This window comes from Macrotis lagotis, chromosome 8 (genome assembly GCF_037893015.1).
Source record: "Macrotis lagotis isolate mMagLag1 chromosome 8, bilby.v1.9.chrom.fasta, whole genome shotgun sequence".
Taxonomy (NCBI): domain Eukaryota; kingdom Metazoa; phylum Chordata; class Mammalia; order Peramelemorphia; family Peramelidae; genus Macrotis; species Macrotis lagotis.
This window is the reverse complement of record NC_133665.1, coordinates 27800768-27815480: the sequence shown is the minus strand read 5'-3', so window position 1 is coordinate 27815480 and position 14713 is coordinate 27800768. Positions and strand designations below refer to the sequence as shown.

The following is a 14713-nucleotide window of genomic DNA, read 5'->3' as shown; positions in this document are numbered from 1 at the left end:
ATACACAATGTAAATTGTAAATGGAAAGAACAAGAAAGGGAAACTAAACATAGTATTATTAGGAAAAGTTGTGAAAACATACTTCCCTCCCTTTTTTTTTTTTTTTGCAGGGGTAGACTACAGATATAGAACTTTGTGTATGTATAGTTCAATACAGTTAAAGTATTGGTTCTGTAGTAGGTTGAGCTGAATGTTTGTTTACTCATGCTCTGCATTTTACTAACTGTAGATCTTGAATAAGCATCTTAGATAAGATGCTTTGTTAGTCAACCTTTTGGTGCCCCAAGGTAGAAAAGTGTCCAATCTGTAAAAGGAGGATGTCCTCCCCAGGGGTTCTTTTAAAAAAAAAAAAAAAAAGGAATCACCAGTCTGGATCAAAAATAAACAAACTTACCTGCTTACCTCACTGAGTTACATTAAAGAAGTGGTTTTGTAAACCTGAAAATATAAAATGAGTTAATACTTTGTAAGAGAGTTTAAACAGGGAAGTTCTCCAGGCAACTTGAATGATCAAGCGCCCATATACTTGGAAACTTAATTTATGTAGCCATTCCCTCTTAACATTCATGTTCTCACAAAAATCCTCCTCAAAACTTCTCCTTAGCATTCTAAGCATTTTCTTCCTTTTTTTTTTTTTTGATATTTGTTGGATCACATGTGAGTTATATATTGCTTGATTTGTTCATCTGTCCAGGAAGTTGTGCATATGAAGGATGTACTAATCTCTTTTTTTCTAGCAGGGGTGGCCTTTTGACCATGCATTACTGTAATGCTTGTAATTGCATTTTCCTATCCTTTATCTTTTAAATTGAAGAATCCACAACATCTTACCTCAGTTTGAAAAAGGAACTCTCTAGCTGAGGTTTAGAAATTGCAATTTCCTTGTATTTCCTCCATGAGAGTAAGGTTATATTCTAACCATGAAAGATTTTTTTTTTATATTTAGGGTATAGCTATAGAAACCTAACAAAACTGTAATTACTTATGAATAGAAATAACTTTCTTGACAGAGAATCCCTTGTTTAAAATTTCTCTGTATTTCCTGTTTCTGCCCTCACCTAATTCACTACCTTAGAACCTTCAAGTGAGGAAATTCAATTTAAAAAAAAAACATCCCATTTAGTATGCAGCTCCAATACACAAGGCACTGTGCTGGATGCCTGAGATGCAAATATGGAAAGTGATAGAGACCTTGCCATGAATGAGCTCAAAGTCTGATGGGATGAAGGAAATGACATAAACACAAATAAGTATGTATAAGATGTTTATACTAGGGGCAAAGGGAAGCCACACAAAATGCTATGAGAAATTTACATAAGGAACAATAATGTTCATTTTTGGTGACAGCTGGGGGAAAACATTATCAGGGAAAGTTTCATGGAGGAGATGGTTTATAAGCTGGGTTTTTAGACAAAGGAGGAACTTAAATAGAAATAAGAGGAGTCTATTATAAATATAGAGGATATCATGAGCAAAAACACTGGCACTGGAAGGGGCAGGATGAGAAGTGTGGCCATTAGAAAACACAAGGGTTAAGGCTGGAGAGTTATGTTGGAGCCAGAATATGGAAGACCTTGAATGCCGGGTAGGGAATTAAACATTGTCATCTTGGCAATAGGGTTCTACTGAAGATTTTTTGAGTAGTGATATTGATGGGGGGAAAAAGTAGCTAGCTTAAGGTGGGGGGAACATGAAAGAATTCATGTTAAAGACCATCTCTGACCCAGAAGAAATTTTTAGCAACAAAAAGTATTGCTGTAGTAAAGTAGCAGCAGCTGCATCTACAACATAAACTGCCATAAGAGGATGAGTAATGAGGAAAGGTATAGGAGCATGAAAAATTACCAGCTGTCCTCTCAAATAAAGATGAGCTTCACAATTGAGGAGAGGGTGAGTTCTAAGGGAGATATAGGTGGAGATAGAGATGAGGTTGATCAGGAACAGTAGCCTCAAAGACAATCCTTTCAGGATAGGGCAAAGACCATTGTTTTGTTGATAGGGGCTTGTCCTTGCCAGGGAGGGGGGGCAAGGTGCTTTACTAAAAGTTCATTGATCTCACTCTAAACCACTTTGTCCTTTACCCTATCAGTCAACTCATGTTAAAGTAATATACCTGATCAATATAGAAGTAATAGATTAATTATAAAACATCTTTTTCTGTCCAATATTTCCCCTACTTCAAATTGTGAGGAATATGGGGGTGTTTGGATTCCACAAGAATGTGAAGGGAGAATTGTTGGTTTATATTACAAAGACTAGGGTCTGCTTGTATTGTTGCCTATGGGCAGGTGTGAATTAAGACAATAGATTTAACCCCAATTTGATCATAATTGAGATTAGGTCAGGTCTGCCCCACTTAGTTCTGAGTTAACCTAGGATCTGTGTCCTCCTTTGCATGCTCAAGGATGTAGCTCATTAGTATAATGAATTGGGGGAGGGAAGTATGGGGATGAATGTATCAATTAGATTTGTGACCCCAGCCAATGATTGGCATTAAAGGGGCAAGAACAAAGCCCTTCAAAGTGCATATAATTGGGGCTGCTAGGTAGCACAGTGGATAGAGCACCAGCTCTGGAGTCAAGAGGTACCTGAGTTCAAATCTGGCCTCAGACACTTAATAATTACCTAGCCATGTGGCCTTGGGCAAGCCACTTAACACCGTTTGCCTTGCAAAAAAAAAGTGCATATAATCTAACATTTCTGGGATTCAATGCCCCTCTCCCCTTGAGAGAGGTATGCCATTTATTAAGATGTCTTAATGATTTTTTATTTTTTTAATCCCTCTGGATTAAAGATTCATGAACCATTTATAACAAAATGATCAGAAGGATATTTAGAAACTACTCACACAGCAAAATTAAGAATGGTTGGGAGATCTTGACTTCAGAAGACCAAAGATGATCTACTTCATTTCTCGCAGTAGAGAAATGTGAACTATAGGTGTGGCTATGTAAAGGCCTATTATTATCAGATATGATTAATGCATTGCTTTGTTTTGCTTAAATGTTTCTTTGTTATATGGGAGGGTTCCATGGGAGTGGAGTCATAGAGAAGTGACTTAGAAATAAAAACAAAGCATCAAAAAAAATTTTTTTTTTTAATAAAAAAAGATGTTTAAAAAACCCAGGGCAATTTCCCCAACTTAGTATAATCATTGATTTAGATTTAAGGAAGAGATTTCAGGGGGCATTGAGTTCAATCAATTCATTATGTAGATGAAGAGCTCCAGGCACAGGAAGATGAAGTTTATTTAGGTCGTGTCCAAACCCAGCTCTTCTCACTCTTTCCTCTATACCATACTTTGCCAAGGTCATGTACTGAGGCAAGTTGCCAAGACTTACTTATGTCTAATTTTCATCAGCATGGATTTATTCATGTCTGATATCTGATGATGGTTTTGATTCTTTAAAATCATTCTAATCAGATTCCTCTTCGTTTTACAGATGAAGAAACTGAGGCTTAGGAAACACTACTCCCTCCATTCAATAACATGCCTATCATCAGAGGGTCTTTGAACCTAATTCCAGGAGAATATTTAGTTTTCCACCTACAATTTGTGGAATTCCAGAGGAAGTTATCCTGCAGACAGCTGTAAGTAAGGGGCTGGAACTCATACACAAGCACAATGGTATTCTTTTTTTTGTTTTTTTTTTAAGTTTTTGCAAGGCAATGGGGTTAAGTGGCTTGCCCAAGGCCACAGGGCTAGGTCATTATTAAGGTCCGAGGCCGCATTTGAACTCAGGTCCTCCTGACTCCGCTGAGCCACCTAGCTGCCCCGAACACGTCACATTTTGAGGCCTTGCCCTTTACCCCATGCCACCTGAGTAGCCTACCCGACCGCCCAGCTCTTGAGCGCAGGGTGTTGCATTTAACTGGCATTCTCCGGCCTTTGGCCCAGAACTAGGAGCTACTAAGCGTCCCGGAAGAGAAGGTTTTGAAGAATTAGAGCAGCTCGGCTTCGGCTCTACCCACAAGGCCTCGGGGTAGGGAGGGGAGAGATTATGTCATCGTCGGCTCCTCCCATTGGTTGGGGGAGGTCCTGGAGCGCGGCGTGATGACGGAGGACGCCGGAGGGGAGGAGACGCGACGGAGGCGGAGGAGGGAAGGAAGCGCACAATATGGCGGCGGCGGCGGCTGGGCCCGGGGAGGGCAGAGCCGGAGGCGGCGCCGCTCACGCTCCCTAGGGGCTGCTCCGAGGGCTGCGGGGAGCGAGCCGGAGCGCTGGGCCCGGCCGGCCGGCGGCGGTAGCTTTCAAGCCTCGGCGGCGGCGGCGGCGGCGGCGGCGGCGCTCGAGTGAGTGACCGGCGGGCTCCGGGGCCTCCGCTCTCCGCGGCCGGGGAGGGGGAGGGAAGGGGGAAGAGTTGAGTGACGGACGGGTGAGGGGCGCGGGGCGGGCTGCGCCGGGCCCTCGGGCTCCAGCCGAGGGGCGCCGGGCCGGGCCGCCGGGGTCCGGGAGGGGGCGGGGAGGGTCCGGCGAGGGGGCCGCGGCCTGGAGTCGCCCGAGAGGGGCTGAGAGTGGCGGAGCCCGAGCCGGGAATGAGGGAGGCAGGGTCCGCCCCCATCCTACCTGCATCTCCGGATCTCTGCCGGTGCCCGCCGGTGCCCGCCGGTGCCTCTGACTTAGACTGGGGAAAGCAGAGCAATTCCGCGTCTCCGCGGCGGGCATGGAGGGGCCGCCTCCTAAACTTTCTGGTTGTTTGAAGGACGTGCGCTGGAAATTTGCTCGGGGATAGGAATTGATTTCCTCACTTAAAAATGAGGATTTTGAATATTTGTTTGAGAAACGGCAAATTAATTGGGAATACTCCTGGTTGTTGTAAAACCGGGGCTGGAAATCATCGATTAGATTCTTCAATTCATTTTATTATTGGTCTGCTACTTCTTTATAAGCTTGGCTTTTCCTCTTCTCCCTGCCCCTCCCCCATCTCTCCCTTTGATGATATTTCTGTTCCTTATTATCTCTTCAGATTGGGTCATAAAGGAAAAGTCAAATAGCTCTCCATGAGTTTGTTAAAATTGAGGTTAGAGTCATAAGTAGCCACTACCTTTTGAGTTATGTAAATTGAAATTGTTAAGTCCTAGTAGGGAAGGTCTATTATATATTAAAGTTCAAGAATATACAACGTCCCAAAGAATTTAAAGGGTGTCTGTTAACACATTGAGCTATTGCTCATTTCCTTTAAGGAAACTCTTATGAAGTGATAACCTTATAACTAAAAACCACTTCATATTATTAGTGCCTCCTATTAAAGTATAGGACTGTTTTCAAAGTTTTTATATGTTAATTGGATTTCTCTTCTTATATATAGTATGTCAGTATAATTTTAACTTCTGAGAGTTTAAAACTGAACTGAGACTTTTTTGGGATACCCTATAGAGAAGATTTGCAAATAATTTGTTATTCCATGGGATTTGGAAATGTACCATGTAATTTTTACAAATGGGGGAGATCAGACAAGAGATTTAAATGTAATAAAAGAATTCAAGTCCTTTCTGAATTTCCATTCTGTTTAGTCCAAAACTTGTTACCTCAACATGACACTTTTTATTTGACAGAAATATTTTTCTTTGATTTTGGACTTTGGTTTCAAAGACCTTTGCAAGATGCATAGTGTTAGATTCGTGAGATTTTCTTGAATAGAATATTATCTTCAACTTGTCCTTCCATATGTAATTACCAACTCTTCTTGTGCTTTTCTATTACTTTTGTTTCTGTTTTATCCTTTTGATTTCTGAGACACAGTGTTAATGCAGATCTTTTGAGATTTCCATTCAGTGGTTAGAGTTTCTGCTAATAGATTTTTCTAAATAGCATTACGATAAGAAAAAGTGATATTCAACTTCTTGGACCTGATTACAGATAGCATCAGCAGAAGTTTTTATTTTCCTTACATGTACCAAGATTGTTTTTTAATAGTTATTTAGGAAGTTTTGCAAAATTATTTTGAATATGAATTTTTTTGTCTTTTAAATGATAATTTAGAGCCAGTTACAAAAAGTGTTGTGGTTTTTTTTTATTTTTGCAAGACAATGGGGTTAAATGACTTGCCCAAGGCCACACAGCTAGATAGTTATTATTAAGTGTCTGAGGCCGGATTTAAACTCAGCTACTCCTGACTCCAGGACCAGTGCTCTATCCACTGGGCAACCTAGCCACCCCCCAAAAGTGTTTTATAATCCATTCTAAATAGTGCTTTGTGAGAGGAAAATTTAGATATAAGATCATAAAAATTGAATAACACATTTTGAAGGTAGTTGAAATTTATCTTAACTAGCTTTTGTATATATGATAGTATAAGTGTTGAAAAAATACTTGATTGTTCCCTTTTTAGTTTCACTTTAAATTATCTGAGATATTTGTATGATTTGGCATATCTTTTATATGGCCCATTAGGCTGAGACATACTTTATTAGCCTAGTTTGTAGAATGAAGTTTATATAGATAGTGTCCTATAGAATCACACAAAAAGTGCCTATTTGGGGCAGCTAGGTAGATAGCACAGTGGATAAAGCACCACCCCTGGAGTCAGGAGTACCTGGGTTCAAATCCAGTCTTAGACACCTAATAATAACCACCTAGCTGTGTGGCCTTGGGCTTAACCCCATTTGCCTTACAAAAACCTAAAAGACAAAAACAAAAAGTACCTATTTGTATATATTTGTAAAATCTTTAAACATTGCAGGTAGACTTAGCAGTTTTTTGATTATAGAAGGCAGAGGTTAGGGAGGCTTAAGATACTCAGACTTAAAATTTTAATGATAGAATTTAATAAACTTGAATAAATCACCCAGTCTCTTCTAATTTTAAAGATTAGGAAACTTAAGGCCCAACAAAATTGTGATTTAACCAGAGTCTTACAGTTTTTTAAGTGGTTTGTATCTCTTCCAAATGTAGACTATCCCTTATAGCTGTATCCTTAGGATCATAGTCTGATAAATGATTTTTTTCAGGTATCTTTCTTTTGTATGCTTTTTTGTATTAACATTTCATACTGAGTGCTTTATTGCTATATGTTATAGGTTCTTGTGTCTCTTTTACTGTCTGGCAGTTTTACCTCTAATGACAAAAAGGTAAATGAATAAAGATTAAGAAGTTGCCGGTACTACCGGTAAATGATATTTTTGACTATGTTGAAGGGTCTAAGAACTTTGGAATCGAATTTATTAATATTAGAGAAGCTATCATTAAGAAAGACATTTTCATGGACACAAGAATCTGAATTCTGATTCCTGGTAAGAAATCTGCCTTTCATTAATTTGCTTAAAATTTATAGTATAGCAATAAGTTATACTAATGTAATATGTAATTATAGATTTATAAAAATACTTGTGTTATACTAATGCTTATAATAACTTTGAATGTGTCTAAGTATATTTATTGAAATTTACTAAAAATACAGATAATTTATGACCTTTTGGGGGGATTAATCTAGAATAGTGGTTTCCAAACTATTTTTATTACATCCTTAATGTTAAAAAGTATTTTAGCACAATCCCCCTCTCCAATATATGTCCTTCTACTTTTTTTTATAAATTTATACTATTATTAATATTTGTTGTTTCCTTCATTTTCAAAGAGGTCTATGACATCAAGGGTGGTAGTGCCATTGCGTGCACATGAATTGGATTTAAGTGAGGGAAGGCTGTACAAAATCATCAACCTTACTTTCTCCACTGGAGCTATCTGGGATCAGTGATCAGATATAGATCAGGACATTGGAGATTGCTCTGGATACACAGTGAGGGACTTTGACCTTTTAAAATGAGTCAAACTGAGATATATTGAAAGACCTCATCCAAATGGTCCACTTCCTCCTTAAGTTAAAGCCACAATTTCATATGAGACCTGACTTCCCACCTTAGACCACTACTCTGAAAAACAGCATTTCCCTAATTACATTTGCCATTGAAAAATTTTTGAACTGGAGATATACTGATGGAACCCATAAGTATGGACCGAGGGGTATACTTAACTGCTTTACAGCATTTTGGAGGAAATGAAACCTTTCATATCTGAAAAGTGCTTTGTGTAATCCATACTTGAAACATGAATGATTATTTAGTTAATATTTCGGAGGGAAAAATGTGCTACCTTGCAGGTTCTTTTTCAAAGAACTCTCAGTGGAACACCAGGGCTCTATAAATGTTTGCTGGAAATACCATGCTTCTCAAGTGACTATAAACAAAAAGAATTAGGACTAGACCTGGGCTTTCGTTGGTATAGGTTTTCAGATTAGGAAACATTTACCTATGCAATTTTGGTAACTAGTTTTAATAATGGACAATAAGAATAATTAGCATTTATGATATTTTAAAGTGAGGTGTCCAACCTTGTAGCTCTTCTAGGCCATATCCAACAAAAATTTGTCAGTCCATGACACCTTTAAAGTTTACAAAGTGCTTTATGTATAGTTTCATTTGATCCTTACCATTGCCCTCTGAGGTAGGTACTATTATTATCTGCGTTTTTATAAGTGAGAAACTGAGGCTGAAAAAAGTGGCCTGCCTAGAGTCTTAGGAGCTTCCTTGAACAGAGGTGTCAGACTGATTCCCAAGTGCTGCCTGACCCCGATTAAAATGTAATTGGGAAATATTTAACAAAGTAAAAATAGAGTACAACAAAGATAATGTTAAATTTGTGATTTTGTAAGTATGCCCGCATGGTTCAGATTCTATTTGAGTTTGACTTCACTAGAGCACTGAGAAATTTTGACTTGCCCAATGTCACCATAGCTAGAGGAGGAGGAGTCTTCCTGGCTCTGAGGCTAGTTCCCTATTCCCTAAACTTTAAAAGATAAAAAAAAAATAGATTAAGATCATCAATTGCATTTACTTGTCTGGTAGCAGTAGATTTTTATTGAAGTGGTAGTTGAACCTGACTGAGAGCAAAGAATTCAAAATTTGAATCACTCCCATAATATTGAGTGTTCTAGAAGAAAATGAATTGTATGTATGTATGTATGTATGTATGTATGTATGTAGGTATTCAGCACTTAAAACTATTTGAAGCAATATGGATGAGTGTTTCAAAAGTTTTCATGTTGGTTATATTGCAGATCAAATTTAGCCCAGGTTATTGGTGACTAATAAGTACCTGTTTCCTAATTAGGTTATGTTCCAAGAAAACTAGTTTCATTGTTACTTGTAGCTTGCCAAGGATTTCGTAGTGCTTAAGGCATGTTACAGGTGACCAGTGATCCAGAAGCATCATCAAAAAAAAAAACCAAGTCCAGTATGAGGGCAGTCCCAATGATAATACCTTTTGTTTAGAGCCCCTATAGTTGCAGAATATTATAACCTTTGACCTTGACAGGAAGACAAAGGTTTACCCCCCGTAGTTGAAGAAAATGAGACTTAGGGAGGACAAGTGATTTGCACAACAACAGCATATATAGTATACTGGTGTAGAACTTCTCTACCATCATTTTTTTCTATTTCATTCATATCTACTTTTTATTAAATGATAGTCTTCCTCAATTCAAATCAGTGAGCATTTATGGAATACCTACCATGTATTAATTGTATCAAGGTACAAGGTATAATGACAAAAGTAATTTTCTGCCTTTAGTGAACTTTCATTATATTAGGAGGAGAAAGAGTGAGTACAGGATAGTCAATGGAATATAGAGGACAAACAAGGTAGTTTGGATTGATGAACTTGTAAAGGGATTTAATATGAATAAGTCTAGAAAAGTAGTAGATGCAGCTAGCATCTAAAGAGCTAGTATCTTTAAATAGGAAACAAAGGAGTTTGTATTTTATCCTTGACTTATTAGAAAACCACTAAAGCTTCTTTAGCAGAAGTGTTAAGACAGGATCAGACCTGTGCTTTGTTTTTGTTTTGTTTTTTAGGGTTTTTTTTTTTTTTTTTTTTTTTGCAAGGCAGTGGGGTTAAGTAGCTTGCCCAAGGCCCCATGGCTAGGTAATTATTAAGTGTCTGAGGTTGGATTTGAACTCAGGTACTACTGACTCCAGGGTTGGTGCTCTATCCACTGCACCACCTAGCTGCCCCCAGACTTGTGCTGTAGAAAGATTATTGTGCTAAGTCTGATAGATGGATTAGAAAGAAGAGAGACTAATTGAGAGGCTTTCATAATAACTGGACAGGATGATGGAGACTGATTAGGGACTTGAACTTGGGTGCTGGCTGCATGAGTGCAGAAAAGGAGATGATAGAGAAGAAATGTTTAGGTAATAAAATTGACAAGGCTATAAATATGAAAAGGGAGAGAAATGAGTGATGATTCTGGGGTCCTGCCCCTGGATTACTGGAAAGATGATGATATATCCTTGGTATTGAATTTGACAAGTTTATGGAAATGTCCAGCAGATATTTGGTAATGGAGCTTAGAGAATTGAGGTCCAGACATTAAGATTTTGGGATTATATGCTTATATATGATTAAAGTGGTGATAAAAAGCTAAAAGATCCTAACTATGGGAAGAGAAGAGAATTCAGGAAAGACCTATACTTAATTTAGTTCAAAAAATTGAAACGGAAGAGAGACTACAGTCAAGTAAGGCCAAGTAAAAGTATAATGGAAAAAAGAACCTTTGGATTTAGCATTTGAGAGAGCATTGAATTGCTGGATGGCAAATACTTTGTGACCATTTGGTGTTTTCTTGGCACAGATCCTAGAGTGATTTACCATTTCCTTCTCCAGCTCATTTTACAGATGAAGAAACTGAGGCAGTCAGGGATAAGTGATATGCCTGTGATTACACAGCTAATAATTATCTGAGACCACATTTGAACTTTAACCCCAGACCTGGGGTGTCCATTTTTGGATAAAGTAATTCAAATAGTAAGATGGAGACATTGGGAGATAAAAACCTTGAAGGAACTATTAGCCAGCTTTTCCTAAGAGTTTGGCTGTGAAATAAATTAATAATCAACTATTTCTCAAGAGCCTACATTGTGCCTTGTAGTCTACTAAATGCTGGGGAGACAAATGAAGATAAAAGCAGTTCCTATCCTCAAAGAACTTACAGTCTAATGGGAAAAGATGCACACAAGGAATTTATTGTAAAGTGAGGAAGGGGGAAGGTAACTGGGAATTCTAAGACTTCTCCACCATGCCCAAAGTAGTGCAGTCAGGTGGGAAATGAGTTATCTGTACTGAGTGATCCTTAAATGAAGTGCTTTGCCCTTCTTTCAGAGATATACCTACTATGTGCCAGGCACTGTGGATACTAACCATCCCTGTTGTAGCTTATGGTCTGATGAGACAAGCCAACAGATTGATGCAAAGCAAAGTATGTATAGGATAAATAGGAAATAATTAAAGAAGAAAGGTGCTTAAATTAAGAAAGTTTGGGGGAAGATTTCCAATAAAAGATGGGATTTTAGTTGGAACTTGAACAAAACCAGGTAGGTCAGCAATCATAGCAGAGGAAGGAAGAGCTTTCTGGGGATAAGGGAACAGATAAAATGCTTGGAGGCCAGGGATGGATTGTCTTGTTTGTGGAACAGGCAGGAGACCAGTGTTACTGGATCTAACTGATGGAGGAGGAAAGGTATAAGACTGGAAAGGTAGGAGGGAATTAGCTTATGGGGACTTTGAATGCCAGAACATTTTGTATTTGTTCCTGAAGGCAGTAAGGAGCCTTGGAGCTTACTGAATAGGAAAATTGACATGATCTGCTTTTTAGGAAAATCACTGTACTGGCTGAATGGAGGATGAAATGGAGTAGGGAAAAACTTGAGGTAGGCAGATCTACCAGCAAGCTCTCATACAAATAACCCAGGTTTAAGATTATGAAGGTTTGAACTAGAACGGTGATAGTGTCAGAAGAGAGATTGCAAAAGTCTAAATCTATAGGCCTTGGCAGCTAATTGGATATGGGATGTGAGACAGAACCAGGAGTCCAAGATGATTCCCAAATTGCAAGTCATAGGGAGTGGGATGATATTATGATAATTGGAAAGGGAGGAGGAAGGGATGGGAAGAGTATGGGGGAAAGATAATGATTAAAATTTTGAATATATTGAGTTTAAGATATCTACTGGACATCCAGTTCAAGAGGTCTGAAAGGTAGTTGGAGATGTGAAATTGGAGGCGAGATTGGAGAGCTATTCAGAGTGGTTGGTGTTGGTCAGGTAGATTTAAGATTCATCAACATAGAGATAATAATTAAATCCATGGAAGCTAATGAGATTACCAAGTAAAGTAGCATATAAGAAAAGAGTCTAGAGACACTTATGTGGTTGATGGGCAACATCTGGAAGAAGATCCACAAAGTTGATAGAGCAAGATCAGTCAGAGAGTTAAGAGATCTAGGAGGGAATGATTTTCCCCCAAAACCAAGAAAAAAGAATATCAAGGAGAGTTGTCAAAAGTGAGTATCAGGGCTTTGTTAGGATTGTGTAAGATGATGAGATTTTCCCAATGATGTGAGTGAGGGGCGTGGTGGAGAAATCAGAGAATTTCCAAAGTAGTGCAGTCATGTGGAAATGAAAGTTTGAGAGAGAGGAGGAGACAGTGACTTGACTGGTTGTCAAAGTCAAGTGAAAGTTTTTTAAGGCTGAGGGATATTTGGGAATGTTTATAAGCAGAAGAGGAACCAGTGAGAGGCAGGATGATTGAAGAGACAATCTCCTATAGGAGTCAAAAGAGCATGAGATCCAGGGATAGTTACTGTTTAACTTAGGAAGGCTTTGTATGTGTCTCTGTGTGTGTGCATGTATGTGTATTTGGTATTTGAGTACATTTATTCTTTTTAGGTTTTTGCAAGGCAAATGGGGTTAAGTGGCTTGCCCAAGGTCACACAGCTAGGTAATTATTAAGTGTCTGAGACCGGATTTGAACCCAGGTACTCCTGACTCCAAGGCTGATGCTTTATACACTACGCCACCTAGCTGCCCCCAGTACATTTATTCTTGAAAATTCTTTTCTTTTTCTTTTTTGATAATTTTCAAGTTGAGACTAGCATAGTTAAGCATAAGTAATTGCTAAGAAGATCTAGGTTCAAGTTCTGCCTCTTAAGACTTATGAATCAAACAAGAATTTAATATGTTTTAAGTGCTGGAAATACAAATAGAAAAGTAACAGTTCCTGCCTTGAAGGAATTCACATTCTAAATGGGAAAGACAACACATGTGGAAGGTTTCAGCTCTGAGTTGAATGGAAAGACCCTTGTGGGGCAGCATCAGAGTAAATGTTAATTAATGCCTTTTCTTTAATGTCATTTCTACTGATAAAAATTTTATCAGTTTCAGATATTTAGCCATCTGGACTGTTCTATAAACTTTGGAGGCAAGAACTTTTTTTCAGAATCTTTAATACCTATGACTTTGTAGCACCTGTAAGAGCTGTTGCAGGCTTCCCTCCATAGGGGTTACTTTCCAAGATGATGTCTGAAGGCATTGAAGATTGGATCCTGGACTTTCTCCATCAGGATCTAAGGGGAAATGGTGTTCAAACTAGTGATGGCTTAATTTGCCTGGCTTTCCTGTCTTTGCCTTAGGATGCCTTGCTGCTTCAGCTCCACTGATTTATCTGCCCTTTTTGTGGCAGTTAGAAGGCAGTTGATTGGTAATTGGTAGAAATTACTGGTCCCTTTCCTATAAGAGTTACTTCTTCAGATTACTGAAGACTGGTTATGGAAGCAAGGATAGTATTACAGTGTCTACTGACACTTCCAGGTTCCTGTCATTTGTCAGTGGCAGCTGATCAGCACTTTTTGCTGGTAGTGGAAGAAGGTGGACTCACTCTCCAAAATAATTTTTCCACTCATTGATAGTAATGACAGTCACAAGTCAGTTAGTATTTATGTAATACAAAAAACAGAAATAACTTGACAAAGTTGGCAAATTTTCAACCAAACTGTTCATAATGAAGCACATTGCAAGTTAATACCTAAGATCTTTTAAAATTACATCGATACCTTTTATCTTTGTATTCATCTTTTCAACTTCTCTCCTTCCCTTCCCCCTACATTGTTTACACCTTTGCATTAAAGTCCAGAAAAGCTAATGGAAATATTGTCAACTGTAAGAGCAAAACATCATTTTTTTCCAGATAATAACTCACATGAACCTAGAATTATCTCATGAAATCTTTTTTAATTTTTTTTAGTTTTTTTTTTGCAAGGCAATAGGGTTAAGTGGCTTGCCCAAGGCCACCCAGCTAGGTAATTATTATTAAGTGAGGCCGGATTTGAACTCAGGTACTCCTGATTTCAGTGCCGGTGCTCTGTCCACTGTGCCACCTAGCCACCTCTCATGAAATCTTTTAAAAATGACTTTTTCAATTTGGTGAACTCTACTACTTTGGGGCAAAATGGTATAAAGAGCTCTGCAACTAACCTTCCCTGGGCCTCTGTTTCCTCATCTGGCAAATGAGTTTAGATTATGTAGGCTTCTTTCAAACTACAAAATTCTGTGATTCTGTAACAGAAGATCTGTTGGAAGAATACTATTAAAATTTTTTACTTTTCTATTAACTTTAATGTATAGCATTAAATTTTTAAAAAGGATTAAGACTCTAATGGATTGGAATTGGAGAATAATGACGTTAATAGTCTTTCTTCTAATTTCATTCCATTTTACCTAACTTTTCTCTATTATCTACTTTTCCTCATTAGTTTATTAGGTGTCTAGGACTATGGATGATGTAGAGTAGAGTGCCCACCCTTTTTGTGGGTCATTTCACTGAAGCCTTGGAATCATAGAGGAAAGGAAACACCAACCATTCTCTAGAAAAATAACATAA

The 14713-nt window shown here is 38.3% G+C and overlaps 2 protein-coding genes across 5 annotated transcripts in view; one reads left to right on the top strand and one right to left on the bottom strand.

The window, feature by feature from the left end:
- Positions 1–4735, bottom strand: part of LOC141495371 (uncharacterized) — a 121153-nt gene extending 116418 nt beyond the window's left edge. The window contains exon 1 of the mRNA XM_074196605.1: positions 4568–4735. The gene's annotated coding sequence lies outside the window, so the exon portion shown is untranslated. The remainder of the gene's footprint in view (positions 1–4567) is intronic.
- UBAP1 (ubiquitin associated protein 1) overlaps positions 4154–14713 on the top strand; it is a 55442-nt gene continuing 44882 nt past the window's right edge. For 3 of the 4 annotated variants that reach the window (XM_074196590.1, XM_074196591.1, XM_074196593.1), the window contains exon 1: positions 4154–4293. The gene's annotated coding sequence lies outside the window, so the exon portion shown is untranslated. Of the gene's footprint in view, positions 4294–4522; positions 7234–14713 lie in introns of those variants that run through there. The other variant, XM_074196592.1, reaches the window with a different exon arrangement.